The 12,589-nt window shown below is 47.9% G+C and overlaps 1 protein-coding gene across 3 annotated transcripts in view; it reads left to right on the forward strand.

The window, feature by feature from the left end:
• NSD3 (nuclear receptor binding SET domain protein 3) overlaps positions 1–12,589 on the forward strand; it is a 2,619,674-nt gene that overhangs the window by 2,419,312 nt on the left and 187,773 nt on the right. The gene's annotated exons all lie outside the window — the stretch shown is intronic.

A 12,589-nucleotide genomic window follows, 5' to 3' on the forward strand; every position in this document is an offset into this window, starting at 1 on the left:
TGTCCTCATCCTCATTTTGATAGGTATACAGTTTCAACTGGTGAAGACAAGAGTGTAGCCGTCTTAAGGGCCAGTTCTTTTCATCTACCACATGACAAAATATTTTAAGACCTGCAGACTTGGATAGACACATGAATTAGCCTAGTGTCCTGCTGAGTAGTCGGATTTGTAATAGCTAATAATTTTAGTTTGAAATGTGATTTGGGAGGCCAAAAGAAATGCATCTTTCAAAAGTGTCGGGCGTGGATAAAACACAAGGTTTTGGAATAAATGCTGCAAAACATGTGGTTTGGATTTCAGGCAAAATGCAGTTGCTATACGAGGGTCTAGGTAAAATTTACAGCAAAGTATGATTTTGAACGGACCAGAAGTGGTGCCAATAGCATAGGAGGGTTATATTTGCCTCCTAGAGGTTGGTACACTATGAACCAATGTCGTCATTATAGGCGTGGAAAGGGGACTATGGGTACTCTAGTGGCACAAGCATGGGAAGACACTCTGAACGGGAGCCGGTCATCATAGTTATGTAATGGTGGGATTGTTTGGAAGAAGGTCTTTTTGAGGGTGAGGTGGGTCAAGAGATACCTCAAAGCAGTAAACTCTTAAGCTCAGTCATTACACCCAACATTCGAGGACAGTTAAGTGGGAGGTTTTGCTCCTAGAAGAGGGAGTCTTGCTCTTTCCCCATTTACTTGCACTGAAGGAAAATCAATTTTGGGTGTGAGAGATATCCAAATTGTAAAATATTAACATTTTGATCTGAACATATGGAATCTCCCATGAAGAGAATGAGAGTAAATTTGTAAGCTCTTAGTAGGATGGGCCAGATGATTGACTGACTACATTCATGCGACTTCCCAGTTGCAATATCTAAGTCTAACTGTTGTAGGCAGTGAGTGTTGGAGAAATGTGTGTCTTGTCAGATTAAGTCTTGTACTGTGCATGTCAAATCACTATCTGTATGTTGGGTATTAACAAATTGTTGGGCAAGGTGGGTTTGTAAGGTCTTGGCCCGGATATATGATCTTTGCTCGCCAATTTCCATATTGCCTTACTGAGTTTTCATGCCAATGTAGATTTTGACACAGGGATATTTGATGCAGGAGTTAACAATTTTGGTAAGGCAACTTGTCTGATTTCTCAAGTCCCATTTGAGTGCCTTTTGAGTATAGGTCACAGTTGTGGAGGTCGGGGGCCAGGAATTGAATCTCCTGCATGGATAGTGTCCATTGTATGGTGAGTTAACGCAGGTTTGATTGTACAGTCCCAGTTTACTCTACTTGATCTCGCATATGCTGATCGAACTTTGATATTTGTACCGCTTTTAATAGCACATATATGTTTGATTATTTCTTTTTTGGTGAATGCCAGTTAACAGCATTGCCATAGTGTCCTTGTAGTCTTTAGATGTTTTAGGTACCAACAGCATGGATGTGTGTCTACCACTCCATCTTGTTTAACCAGTCATCGTGGTTAGCCTCTTATTGTGAATCTGTCCATGAATTTGCATTCATAGTGTTGTTCTCTTTAGGTTTACAATGATTTATTAGCCTCAGGTATTTGCCGTAAACCAAGTTGTCTTTTTGTGTTTTGGGGTGGTAACTTTAAAAATGTAGTGTGTGTTGTTCAGTAATATTTTTATTAGTATATCGAGAAATGCTAATTCCTGTATGTAGTAGTGTCTGGTGAAATCTAGGTTCATTCAAGTTGAGAGAGAATTGAATAACAATGTTTAACTGGCACCTGCAGGAATGCAGACTACGCAGTGCTAGCGGCAGCTGAAGGGCACTGGACACTGGAGTAACAGTATTTTTAGTTTTGGCTATTAGGTGATACAACCTATTAGCCGGAACTATTGTGTTAGTGTACAGCTAGGTGGAAATGGCATATGAGGAGGGACACAAAGCTTGTAGGTATTGTTTAGTTAGTTACCCACCCATTGACTGTCCATGGCTATGCTAATCCCTATGGCCATTACCACCCCCTTCCTTCCCCACCCAAAACACATCCTACTGGGATCTCTTTAAATTAACTTCATCAATCCTTCCCATCAAACTTTGTGCTCGAAGTACCTCCCAGTGTGTTAGGGAGAATTCTCTGTTAAGGCTAATTTCCCAAACCTAGTGAGTCCCCCAGCAGCTTTGCTGGATTTTTGGGGTTTCTTTTTTTCTCGTGCTAAGAGTGAGACTCTTTTTTTCTCCCACTCTTAGACATGATTTGAGAATGTCCTTTGACTGTGAATGTGTGTTATGGGCTATGTGGTCTTTTACTCCATAGGGCTTCATGTGTTTTCGGTATGTGTGTTACACAGCACCCTCAGTGCAGTAACACAGGGGTGTCATAGTGACCCCCAAACATAGATCCCATACACTGGGACTGACTACTGTCTCCCAGGGCATGTAAAGTCACCATTGGCTTTACTAGTCTCAAATTGTGAACAGAACCAGTACAAACCATCATATTGTGGAACTACTGGTAGGGGTAATTCCATTGCCCCTGGGACTGTTTTCCAAGGGGGCACTGTCCAGTCCCCCCTTGTCGAGTTTCTGGCTGGTGGCAGTGGATACCACGCGAAATATTCCACCAGAATATTTCCTATGGGATTTTCCCATTCATTTTAAGCGCACCACTTTTTGGTGCAATGTTAAAGATGCCGCCGGGTTATTTATTTAATATTTATTCCCAGGTTGGGTCTTTTTGCCAGGACTCCGTTTTAAAATGGCGTTTGTGTTCGCCTCTGAAACTCTAACCCAAGTCGAGCCCTTTGTTCCACATTTTGGCAGGCTTCTCCACAGAAGCCCTCCAAATGGTGCCACTCTGTCTGGGGTCTACAGGATGTGTGGGAGGGGGATTAGGCACCCTGAACTGAGTTGCTTTGCGTGATTGGCCCAGTGGTGAGCCGCCCGGCTCACCACTTAGCATGTTTGAGCGACAGCTAGGCTGATGAATGGGGGTTTTGCTGGATAAAAGCAGGGCTTTGAGGACTGGAACTTCAGAAGTCGCCACAGGACCTAAAGAATCCGAAGAGGGGAGAATCTGAGCCATCTACGACGACGACACCACCGGTGGAGCCCTGCTGTACGAAACTCGCCACTTCCCCGACGACAGAGGAGATCTTCAAGGAGAGTCTTCTTCCCTTTGAGCTGGTGGGACCAACCAGTTCGCCTTTTTCGCCTTCCTGGACCGTCTCGTGGTCGAATCGCCCGTGCAAAGCGCCCCGGCGGCCGGATAGCCACGCTTCACCACTACCGCGAATAAAAGGGTTGTACCTTTTAATCGGGAAACTCTGCGGCTGGTTTCTTCCCTGGCAGTGCAACGACCTCCAGCTTTCATCCTCGTCGAGACCATCTCTTCCTCTGGTTGAAGCCACGACTTGCACCCGCTGCCAGGATCAACTGCCACCCCTGGAGCTTTCTCACCATTTCAGGTACTGTGTCCCGCCTGGTCTCCCTTGCAACAGATTGTCCAAGGTGTCCTGTAAATCCTTGACTTTCTAACTGGGTTGACCTCAGACCTGCTAACGTTGCCTTTCTGAACTGATCCAACCTCTTTTGACTTTTCTGCAAAGACTTTGAGTGCATTTCCACTGTGTGATCTTGGGCACATTCCGCCTTGCTCTCTCCAAGAGTGGGGCCTGGCCTATGAACTTTTGGCTCTACAGTAGACCTTGCCTTTCTTGACTTGCTGTGGTTTCTTAAAAGTGTTGGTACCGTCTTATTTTCCAACTCTGCCTTTTCTCTCCCTTTTTAAACAAATTATTGGAGGGCCATCTACGGTTACGCGCGCACCTCTGTTTTGCTAAATAAGTGGTGTCTTAACCTAGACTTGTCGAATAATTAACTAGGGAGGTGTATATACATGTAGTGACTGTGTTTGAACTTGCTTGATATATTATTGCCAGTGTATTTTCATAAGTGTGTTTTCAAATAAATAATTATATACTTTATACCAAAGCTCTGGTCAGTGTTTGCTTGTTCTACTGTATTTTTAGCCCTATTGTGTATGCTCTGTATACTGTGCCTAACTCTTCTTGAGAGAAGTCTGACTGCTCAGCCACAGCTACCAGGTAAATCTGGGTGTTGCAGACTGCTACCAATTGGGTTTACTGCTTACTCCAAAAATCTTAAACTTTTTGCAGTGGTCCCTAAGGAAAGTGCACAGGTTTCTGCCTAACAGTGTTTTTTCAAAGCTTTCTCCTGATAGTTAATGACTTAATTGGAACAGTAAACACGCTACTCGTGTAATAAAAATTTCTTAACCAGGTATGCTATCAGCCACTTGATTCATAAGCACTATGTGTGCCCATCACTGAAGTCCTGTTAAAATCAAGCATTGGCAAAGCCAACCGTTTTGGCTTGTGTGTAAGTATTTGGCTTTTGCCAAGAACCGCTGTTATATGGCCAGGTACTCGCACCATTTAACAGTTCCTACCATTGATGACCAGCTAATACCACTAAGGCAGTGCCTGGTAAATTCCTTTCCCATGCCTACACAAAAGCATAGTCAATACTTGTTTACACATTGAGCCTCAATTTCAAAAACTCTGCTGAGGTTCATCGGCATGTGCAGCAGAAAGACAGACAGTCCTGTGGCTACGAGAGGGCTGAAGGTGGGGATGCTTTGTTTGTCTAGGCACAGTGTGTGCCTCTGGCATCTACTATTGCCTTGGCAGTCTACTCCCGCTGGAGTTGGAAGTCTGAAACTGGTTTTAAAATAAAAGGCAATCAAAAAACAAACAACTGTTGAACTGTGACCACACAGCTGTAAACACTTCTTAATTCTCAATTCAGTCACCTGAATTAATGCCACAGTTTTAGTTTGTCTGTCTGTTGTTTGAGGATAGAACAAACCTGACTTGAATTGGGCAGCCTTGCTGCATTGGCTCTTATATTACTCTCTATCCTTGCGTCTACCACTATGTGTGAATTTGCTTTGTGCAAACATTGCTGTTATTGTTTTTTTTGTCTTCGTGTGGTGTTGTAAATCACTAAATTTCGTGCACGTTTCTGTGTATAGGAAAACAACTATTAATCCTTGCTACAACTTTCGCAGCAAAAGCCGAAGATAGAAGAGCAAAACAGTGATTACAACATCACAAAACTACCTGTAGGCAGAGAAGCAATATTGCACTGTGCAGTTATTGACTCATCCGAAAGCGTGATGGTGCAATCTGATAACAGAGCAAAGGTGACACACTATAACCTCCATGCAGGGGAAAATGACTGCGTATTTTGATAAAAAACTAAAAACACTAAAGGTTTCTATTTATGGACTGAAATGCCCAAGCAACACTCTGTACCTCCCCTCCGAGCCTCTCCTTACCAGTGTAAAGTGGAAATACCCTTGCCAACTTTGACTGAGGCCTGTCGCCTAATGGTGGCAACCCAGGGACTCTGGATTTAGATATCTCTTTTATTAGAATGTTCATGAGCCTTTTAGGAGAAGGTCAAGTGTTGTCAACATTTCTTTCTATTATAGGAGGGAACTGTCTGGATAAATTCTCAAGGAGAATGAGTATCCACTTAGCTCCACCCCCTGGGGCCATCTTCAGATTTTTTTTCTTTTTTACTGCACGTTGCGTGTTGAGTCTCCTTGAGAAATATCTCTTCAGATATTCAATGTTGGATGCTTATTTTTCTTTGTTTTTTTCGAAAAATCCTGTTTGTTTGGTGCTGCATCATTTTCTCGCCAGCTACTCTTATGCCCCGTCCCCTTTCCTCCATACTGAATGGGCATCCCTTCCAAGGGACGGTAGAACCTTCTCCCCCTTTAAATTTAGATGAGCTTGGGGGCACGGCCCTGGGAGCATGCGCTCCCCTGGCTCCGCCCACCGGCGCCACCCCCAAGTCCTCTTTTCCATGGCGACGGGAATGGACCGCTTTCACCAGCGCTCCCGGGTTAGGCCTCCGGCCTAGTAATTTCACATGCTCTTCCCCGGAGAAGTACTTTTGTCTTCTTTTTTCTTGTCTTTATTCAGATACCTCTGTCCTCTGGCGCCACGCTCCTCCCTGGCGCATGTTGATGTCAGCAGGCTTCAGCAGGTGTCCAGCCTGCAAGGGGCTCTTTCCTACGTCCGACCCCCATGCTCTTTTCCTTCGTTGCCTCGGCTCTGACCACGTCTGGGAAGGTTGTACAGCGTGCAATGCACTCACACCATGCACTATGAAGAACAGGCTAGCTCAGTGGAGGGAGCTCTTCCGAAAGTCGACTCCAGAGGACTTGAAGCAATTCGTCAGACACAAGTGCATCCCCAGGTAGGGGCATTGATTTCATCCGCACCCCGCAAGGGGCTTTTCAGGTCCTAGCACCAGCGCAGGAACCAAGGCTGCTTCAGCTACAGGACTCCAAGCCGAGGTCCTACCGGTGACATCGCTGAGGGACTGCAAGGTTCTATTTCCGGGTTTCTGCCAGAGGGGCTATGCCCCAGTACTGGACAGATGTCTGAAGAGGCGCCTGTATGCAGCACTACCGGCGACACAGCAAAGGGGCACTCCGCCTTTCAGGCCCTGTCCTGAGGTGCAGGGTAGGCCTCAACCTTCATTGCCAAGAGTCCAGGAAGAGGCAAGGCCCAGCGCGGCAAGCAACACGTCTTGGCCACGTAGAATGCAGCCCAAAAAAATGGCCGCCAGGCCAGACAAAATGGCGGCTCGCCAGACACCATCTCCCTTCGGGGAACAGGTAGAGGAACGAGTTTCCATTTGGGAATGGTCTTTGCCAGGCATGTGGCCCACTGCATACCCTTTAGCGTCACAGGGCAGATACTGCATACAGCAAGGCAGAGTGTGCCCAGGTCTCAGCACCCCAAGGGACCTCTGGCCATGCCTGCGTCACCATGCGCTCAACCGGCCTGTGAAAACAGGTTTTTTCAAAGGTTCCTGACGCTTATGAGGTCTCCACAGATGGGTGTCATCCTCAAGGATGTGATCAGGGACATGCTCCCTACAGGCTTGCCGCTAGAACCCATGGCCACTCTGCCCTTGGTTCCAACGCCTCTGGCTCCTCTGCAGCTCCAGCTGCCCACACCAGTTCCCACTACACCGGCCTCCGGTAGTCTCGGCAGCTCCTTGTCAGCCACCGGGTCCTGTCAGTACACCACAGCCCCCGACTCCCCTGACCAACAGGACTCATTAGTGCACACCGATGAGGAGGAGGTCCCCGACACACCTTAATCAGCCAAGGCATTTCATAAATGACTCACAGACCTAGCCGAATACTTGGGGCTTCCACAGCCTGAGGTTGAACAACCAGAGGCGGAGGTCCTCACTCTACGCCCCACAGCTAGATCAGGGATTTCAATGCAAAAGGACGTGGTGGCATTGGCCAAAAAAGGATAGCTTAAACCTCATTCGGGGCAGCCTACCAACAGGCACCTCAACGCCAAGTACAGGCAGTTGGAGGGGGATCCACTCTTGTTGTCGGCACATCCATAGCCACACTCCTCGGTGATCGCTGCGGCCTCAATCCACTCCAAACCACAATCGTCCTCGGCTACCTCAGCCTCGGCTCTCCTGGGTAAGGAGGAGATGATCTTGTAAGCGTATGGAAAGAATGTCTATTCCAACGCTTCTTTGCACTTTTATCAGTCCAATGAGGGCACTATGCTCGCTTCTGTCAATCAAAGGCTTTGGCAGCAAATAGCCAGCTTCCTTCTGGAACTTCCATTACAGGGTCAGACGTGCTTCAAGGCGGAGCTGGTGGAAGCCAAGAGTGTAGTGCAGGACATAATGGAGTCCACGGTAGCTCACATTGACACCTCAGTTTGTGCATCTGCATCGCTACGGACATGAGAAGAACGGCCTGGCTACGGGCTACCAAGTTCATCTCGGAGCACATATTGGACCTTACATTAGAGGGTGGGGATTTCTTCCATTCCACTATGGACGAGGAACTTGATAAGAACAACAGTTCCCAGACTGCCAAATCCTTATCCATCCTCACAAAGTACACCCCTAAGGCCTATAGTCGGAAGTGCCAGCTTTCTGACAAGGTTCGGTCCTTCAGAGGGTTCCGGGGGTTCCAGGAAAGACGGTCCAGTCAGCCAAACCGATCTGCGAGCCAGAGCCGCTGCAAGCAGCACAAGGTGGCGCATAAGAGCTTGTTTCAGTCCCCTTCCTCAGCCCCAGCCTCAGATGGAAAAAAGGCACGACACACTCATCCGGATCCATGAGTGTCCGGTGGGGGGCAAAGTTTGCAGACCCCTGGATCCTGTCAGTAGTGTCCACGGGCTTCTGCCGACCGCTACCTCCTTCTGCTCTGTCCTCCACTCTGCTTCCACAGATTGGGACAGCAACTCTGTTGGCGTAAATTCACTTGCTCGTCCCAGCGGGGTCTGGGCTTCTATTCACAGATTTTCACCATACACAAGAAGAACCAGGTGGGCCTGAGAGTTGTGTTGGACCTTTCTACCCTGAACCTTTCCCTTCCTCTTCAAAAGTTCAAGATGGTTACCCCAGTGCTTATTGCGGAGACATTGTGCATTTGAGACTGATATGCTCCCTAGATCTGAAGGATGCATACTTGCACGTCCCGATCTGGCAACCCCAGCGATCCTTCCGGAGACTCGGGATCATGGGTTCCCATTTCCAATACAAGGTTCTACCCTTTGGCCTCAATTCGGCACCCAGGGTTTTTTACAAGACTTATGAACGCAGTGGCAGCCCTCCTCCGGGCCCAACGTCACCACATCTACCCATACTTAGGTGACTGGCTGGTCAGGGCAAGGTCTCTGGAGGCAGTCCACCACACCACCTCCGCCCTCATGAATAGTCTACACGAGTTGGGATTGTCTATCCATCTCAAGTCACAGTTGCAGCCTACGCAGAATCTAATGTTCCTGGTCCTCATCTGGGATACAAGCTCCGAGAGTTTTCCCCTCTGAGGACAAGATCACAGCCATCAAAAAGACCATGAGGCATTTCCTCAGCATGCTGGTACCAACACCTTTTAGGTATCATGGCGGCATGTCTCCTGGCAGTGCCTTAAACGAAGCTCAAAATGAGGCGATTACAGGAGTCAGGACAAGGGTTCCAAGGCAAAGCTGGTCAGTATTCCACCTCATCTCCACCAGGACCTAGTCTGGTGTAGCACGGACTACAACTTGCGGATAGGCAGGCCCTTCCGGCAACCAGCACCGCAGGCTACCCTTACCATGGATTTGTCCCTGGAGGTCTGGGGAGCCACCCTGCACAGCCACAGTGTCCATGGAGTTTGGTCTGATCAGGAGCAGGAGGCCCACATCATCTGGCTCGAGTTGATGGACATCTGGCTCGCTCTCAGAGCCTTTCTACCCATGATCAGTGGCAAGACGATCCTCATTCAAATGGACAGCTCCACCAGCATGTATTACATCAACAAGCAGTGTAGCACCAGGTCCCCTCCTGGCAGTCAACATTTGGGAGTGGGCTCTGGAAAACAAAATGCACTTGACAGCAATTCACCTCCCAGGTGAGTCCAACCTGGAGGCGGACAGGCTCAGCAGGCTGGGTGCGGACAACTACAAATGGCAGTTGAACTAACGGGTCCTTCAGGGCATCTTTAACAGATGGGGTCATCCTCAGGTGGATCTCTTTGCCACCTGGTCCAACAGGAAGTGCTCCCAGTTTGCTTCTTGGCAGGAACAGGGCTGGAGCTCTCTGGATGACACAATGCAGATCCAATGGAACAACATGAATGCGTATGCCTTCCTTTCCACTCCCCTGGTGCACAGGGTAATTTGCAAGATCTAGGAGTCCAGGCATCTCCATATCATCCTGATAGCTCTGTGGTGGCCCGCAAGACCATGGTTCTCAGAACTGCTCAGCCTGTCGTAGCTGCCCCCGGTGCACCTTGTGCTGGCCCCAGCTCACCTACTCACAGGATGAAGGTGCAGTCATTTACCCCACCTCCCCAGAAGTTAGCCCTCACAGCGTGGTTCCTGAACAGGTCACACTAAGGCATCTACGTCTGTCACAGGCTAATCTAGATATTATAGAGGGGGCTAGGAGCGATGCTACCAGGAGCCAGTACAAAAGCAAGTGGACTAGATTTTGTCACTGGGCTGAAGCAAAGGAGATCGATCCATTGACCTGCACGTTGGACGATGTCCTATCCTGCTCTGCACACCTAGCACACGCATGTGTGCAGGTGGACACATGTCGCACCTATCTGGCAGCAATCTGAGCCTAATGGAACTCAGAGGAAGAGGTTATTTTCATCCTCTAATCCGGTGGTTAAGACACATGGCGGGCCTCACCAGGCTCTACCCGCCTATCAAGGAACCGCATCCGGTGTGGGTGTTAGGCAGAATCCTGTGCAGTGCCCTTAGAGAACACTACACACAATTAAGACTACAAGTGGTAATACAAGTTCACCTTTGGTACAAGCCTGTGCTACACTGTTAAAGTGGTAGCAGTAGCAGAGCAGCCAGATATATCTCAAGAGCAAATGAGCAGTAGTAGAAATTACACACAGGACTACAATTACTATGACTCAAGCAAACACTGACTCAAGATTTTTGGTTGAAAAGTAAAAGTACATTTATTTCTGAACCATCTGTTGGTAAAACACTTCACTTCTATTAAACTAAAACCACATGAAAAATACACTACACACAACCAATTCACTTTGTACAGGACAACTCAAGGTAAGTACCTTATGATTAGATGGACCTTTTGTGAAACAAAAGACGTTACCGGGAATACATATGCGATCACTTTTTGACAGTAATGACAGTTCTGTCTCACTAAAGATACGCGTATCCGCGGAAAAAAATGTTACTGGGGTAAAAACACACTTAGCACCTGAGTTAACAAAAGAGAGTTGGGGGCAAAAATCATAGGCAATACTTTTGTCAAGGCAGACAGAATCAGAGAACACTTGCTGACAGGAAAATAAAAGTCAATAGGCCTGTGCCAATGTCAAGTGGAACAGGGTTCCTGTTGTCGAGGATCACACAGACATTTCAAGATTCAAAGTTGCCAGGAGTACTTGGATATTGTCAACAGGGTAAGCAAAAGTTATGAGGGAAGGAAGACAAGGGCAAGCCTTGGATGAGGAGAAAAGGGTTCACCCTAGTTCCTCGAAGCTGGACAGAGTACCTTATTCGTTGAAGAAGCTGGTGCCACGGCAGTTGTTCCTGGTAGTTTCCTGCAGACTCACAGTTCCTGGAGCTTCAGTCGTGGGGACAGGAAGGACGACGTCTGGAGTGAGCTGCACTACACAGGGATGAGGCCAGCAGTAGCGACAGTGAATAAAAGGTGCGCTCCTTTAAAACAGGAGAGGCTCTTCAGATGGCCATCCAGACCACTACAACAGGGTGCAGCAAATTTGACCAAGAGGAGGATCTTCTGCTTGTGGAAGATGAGCTGGTTGATCTCACCAGGCTCAAGAGAAGAAGACTCCGGACTGGATCTTCTCTTGTCGTTCAAGGGTAGATAGCTCAGGACTGCAGCAGGGCTTCACCGGGACTCGATAGTTGCAGCAGCTGTCTTTTTCTCCGCTTCTCTTCGGTTCTTTGCAGTTCCAGTGGCCACTCTGACTTCCAGCCCAAGAGTCCTGCCTTTTATGCGAAAATCCCGCATTCACACAGCCTGGCTGTCCAACACGCGGCAGGGGGATTGTCCGGCCCGGACAACCACCTCAGCCAATCATGCCAAAGTGCGGGGTGACTACACCCCTCCCTCACATTCAGCCCATCTAGACACCCAGGCGCCAAGAGGAGGGCTTCTTGGCAGAAGCCCGCCAAAAGACGGTGAACAAAGAAGGTAAACCTGGTTTGCCGCGCAAAGTAAAACACAAGAAGGACTTTAACAAAAAGAAATGGCGAATAAACCCAAACGGAGCCAAAAGAAAGAGTATTTGGTCAAGCGGGTTTATGTTCGAGGCTACTATGATAGCCTGGAACAATAACACGTTTATATAATATAATCGCGGTAGAAAAGTTAGGGTAGATGCCACTGCCACCAGCCAAGTCTAAATGTTAAAAGAGCAAAACAAAGCTGAGAGAGGCACAGACAAAAAGGGATAGGAATTAACCCTTTCCAGTACTCCATGTAAGATGGGGTGTACTGGGTCTGTAGTTTTAAATGACTAAAGTAAAAGGCAATTTTACCTGCTTCTCGGGGACAGTAGTTAGCCCCAGAAAAATGGAGTCAGTGGGAAGTCTAAAGGACAACCCTGTGTCACTGCACTGAAGGTGTTGTGTAACACACATAAAAAGTGGGTCTCATGGGGTGGTGTCCTCCAGAGCCCACTATGACACAAACAGTAAACTACATCTGGCAAAACGCATGTAAGAGTGAGAAAAAGGCTCACACTCCTACCAAGTGGAAAAAATAACTCCAGAAATCCAGCAAAGCTGCTGGGGGACTCACTAGGTGAGGGAAATTAGCCATAGAATGAGAATTCTCCCTAACAGTGGGACCTCAACGTGGTCTTGGGCGCTCTGGCGCATAAGCCATTTGAACCTATGGCGTCCACGGACACCAGGCTAGTCACCCTTAAGATGGCTCTTCCGGTAGGCCTTACAACTGCACGCATGGTAAGTGAAATCCAGGCACTGGTGGCTTCAGAGCCCTATACTACTTTTCATAAGGATAAGGTGGTGCTTAGA

This window comes from Ambystoma mexicanum, chromosome 10, assembly GCF_040938575.1.
Source record: "Ambystoma mexicanum isolate Mex_15411 chromosome 10, UKY_AmexF1_1, whole genome shotgun sequence".
In the NCBI taxonomy this organism is placed as follows: Eukaryota; Metazoa; Chordata; class Amphibia; order Caudata; family Ambystomatidae; genus Ambystoma; species Ambystoma mexicanum.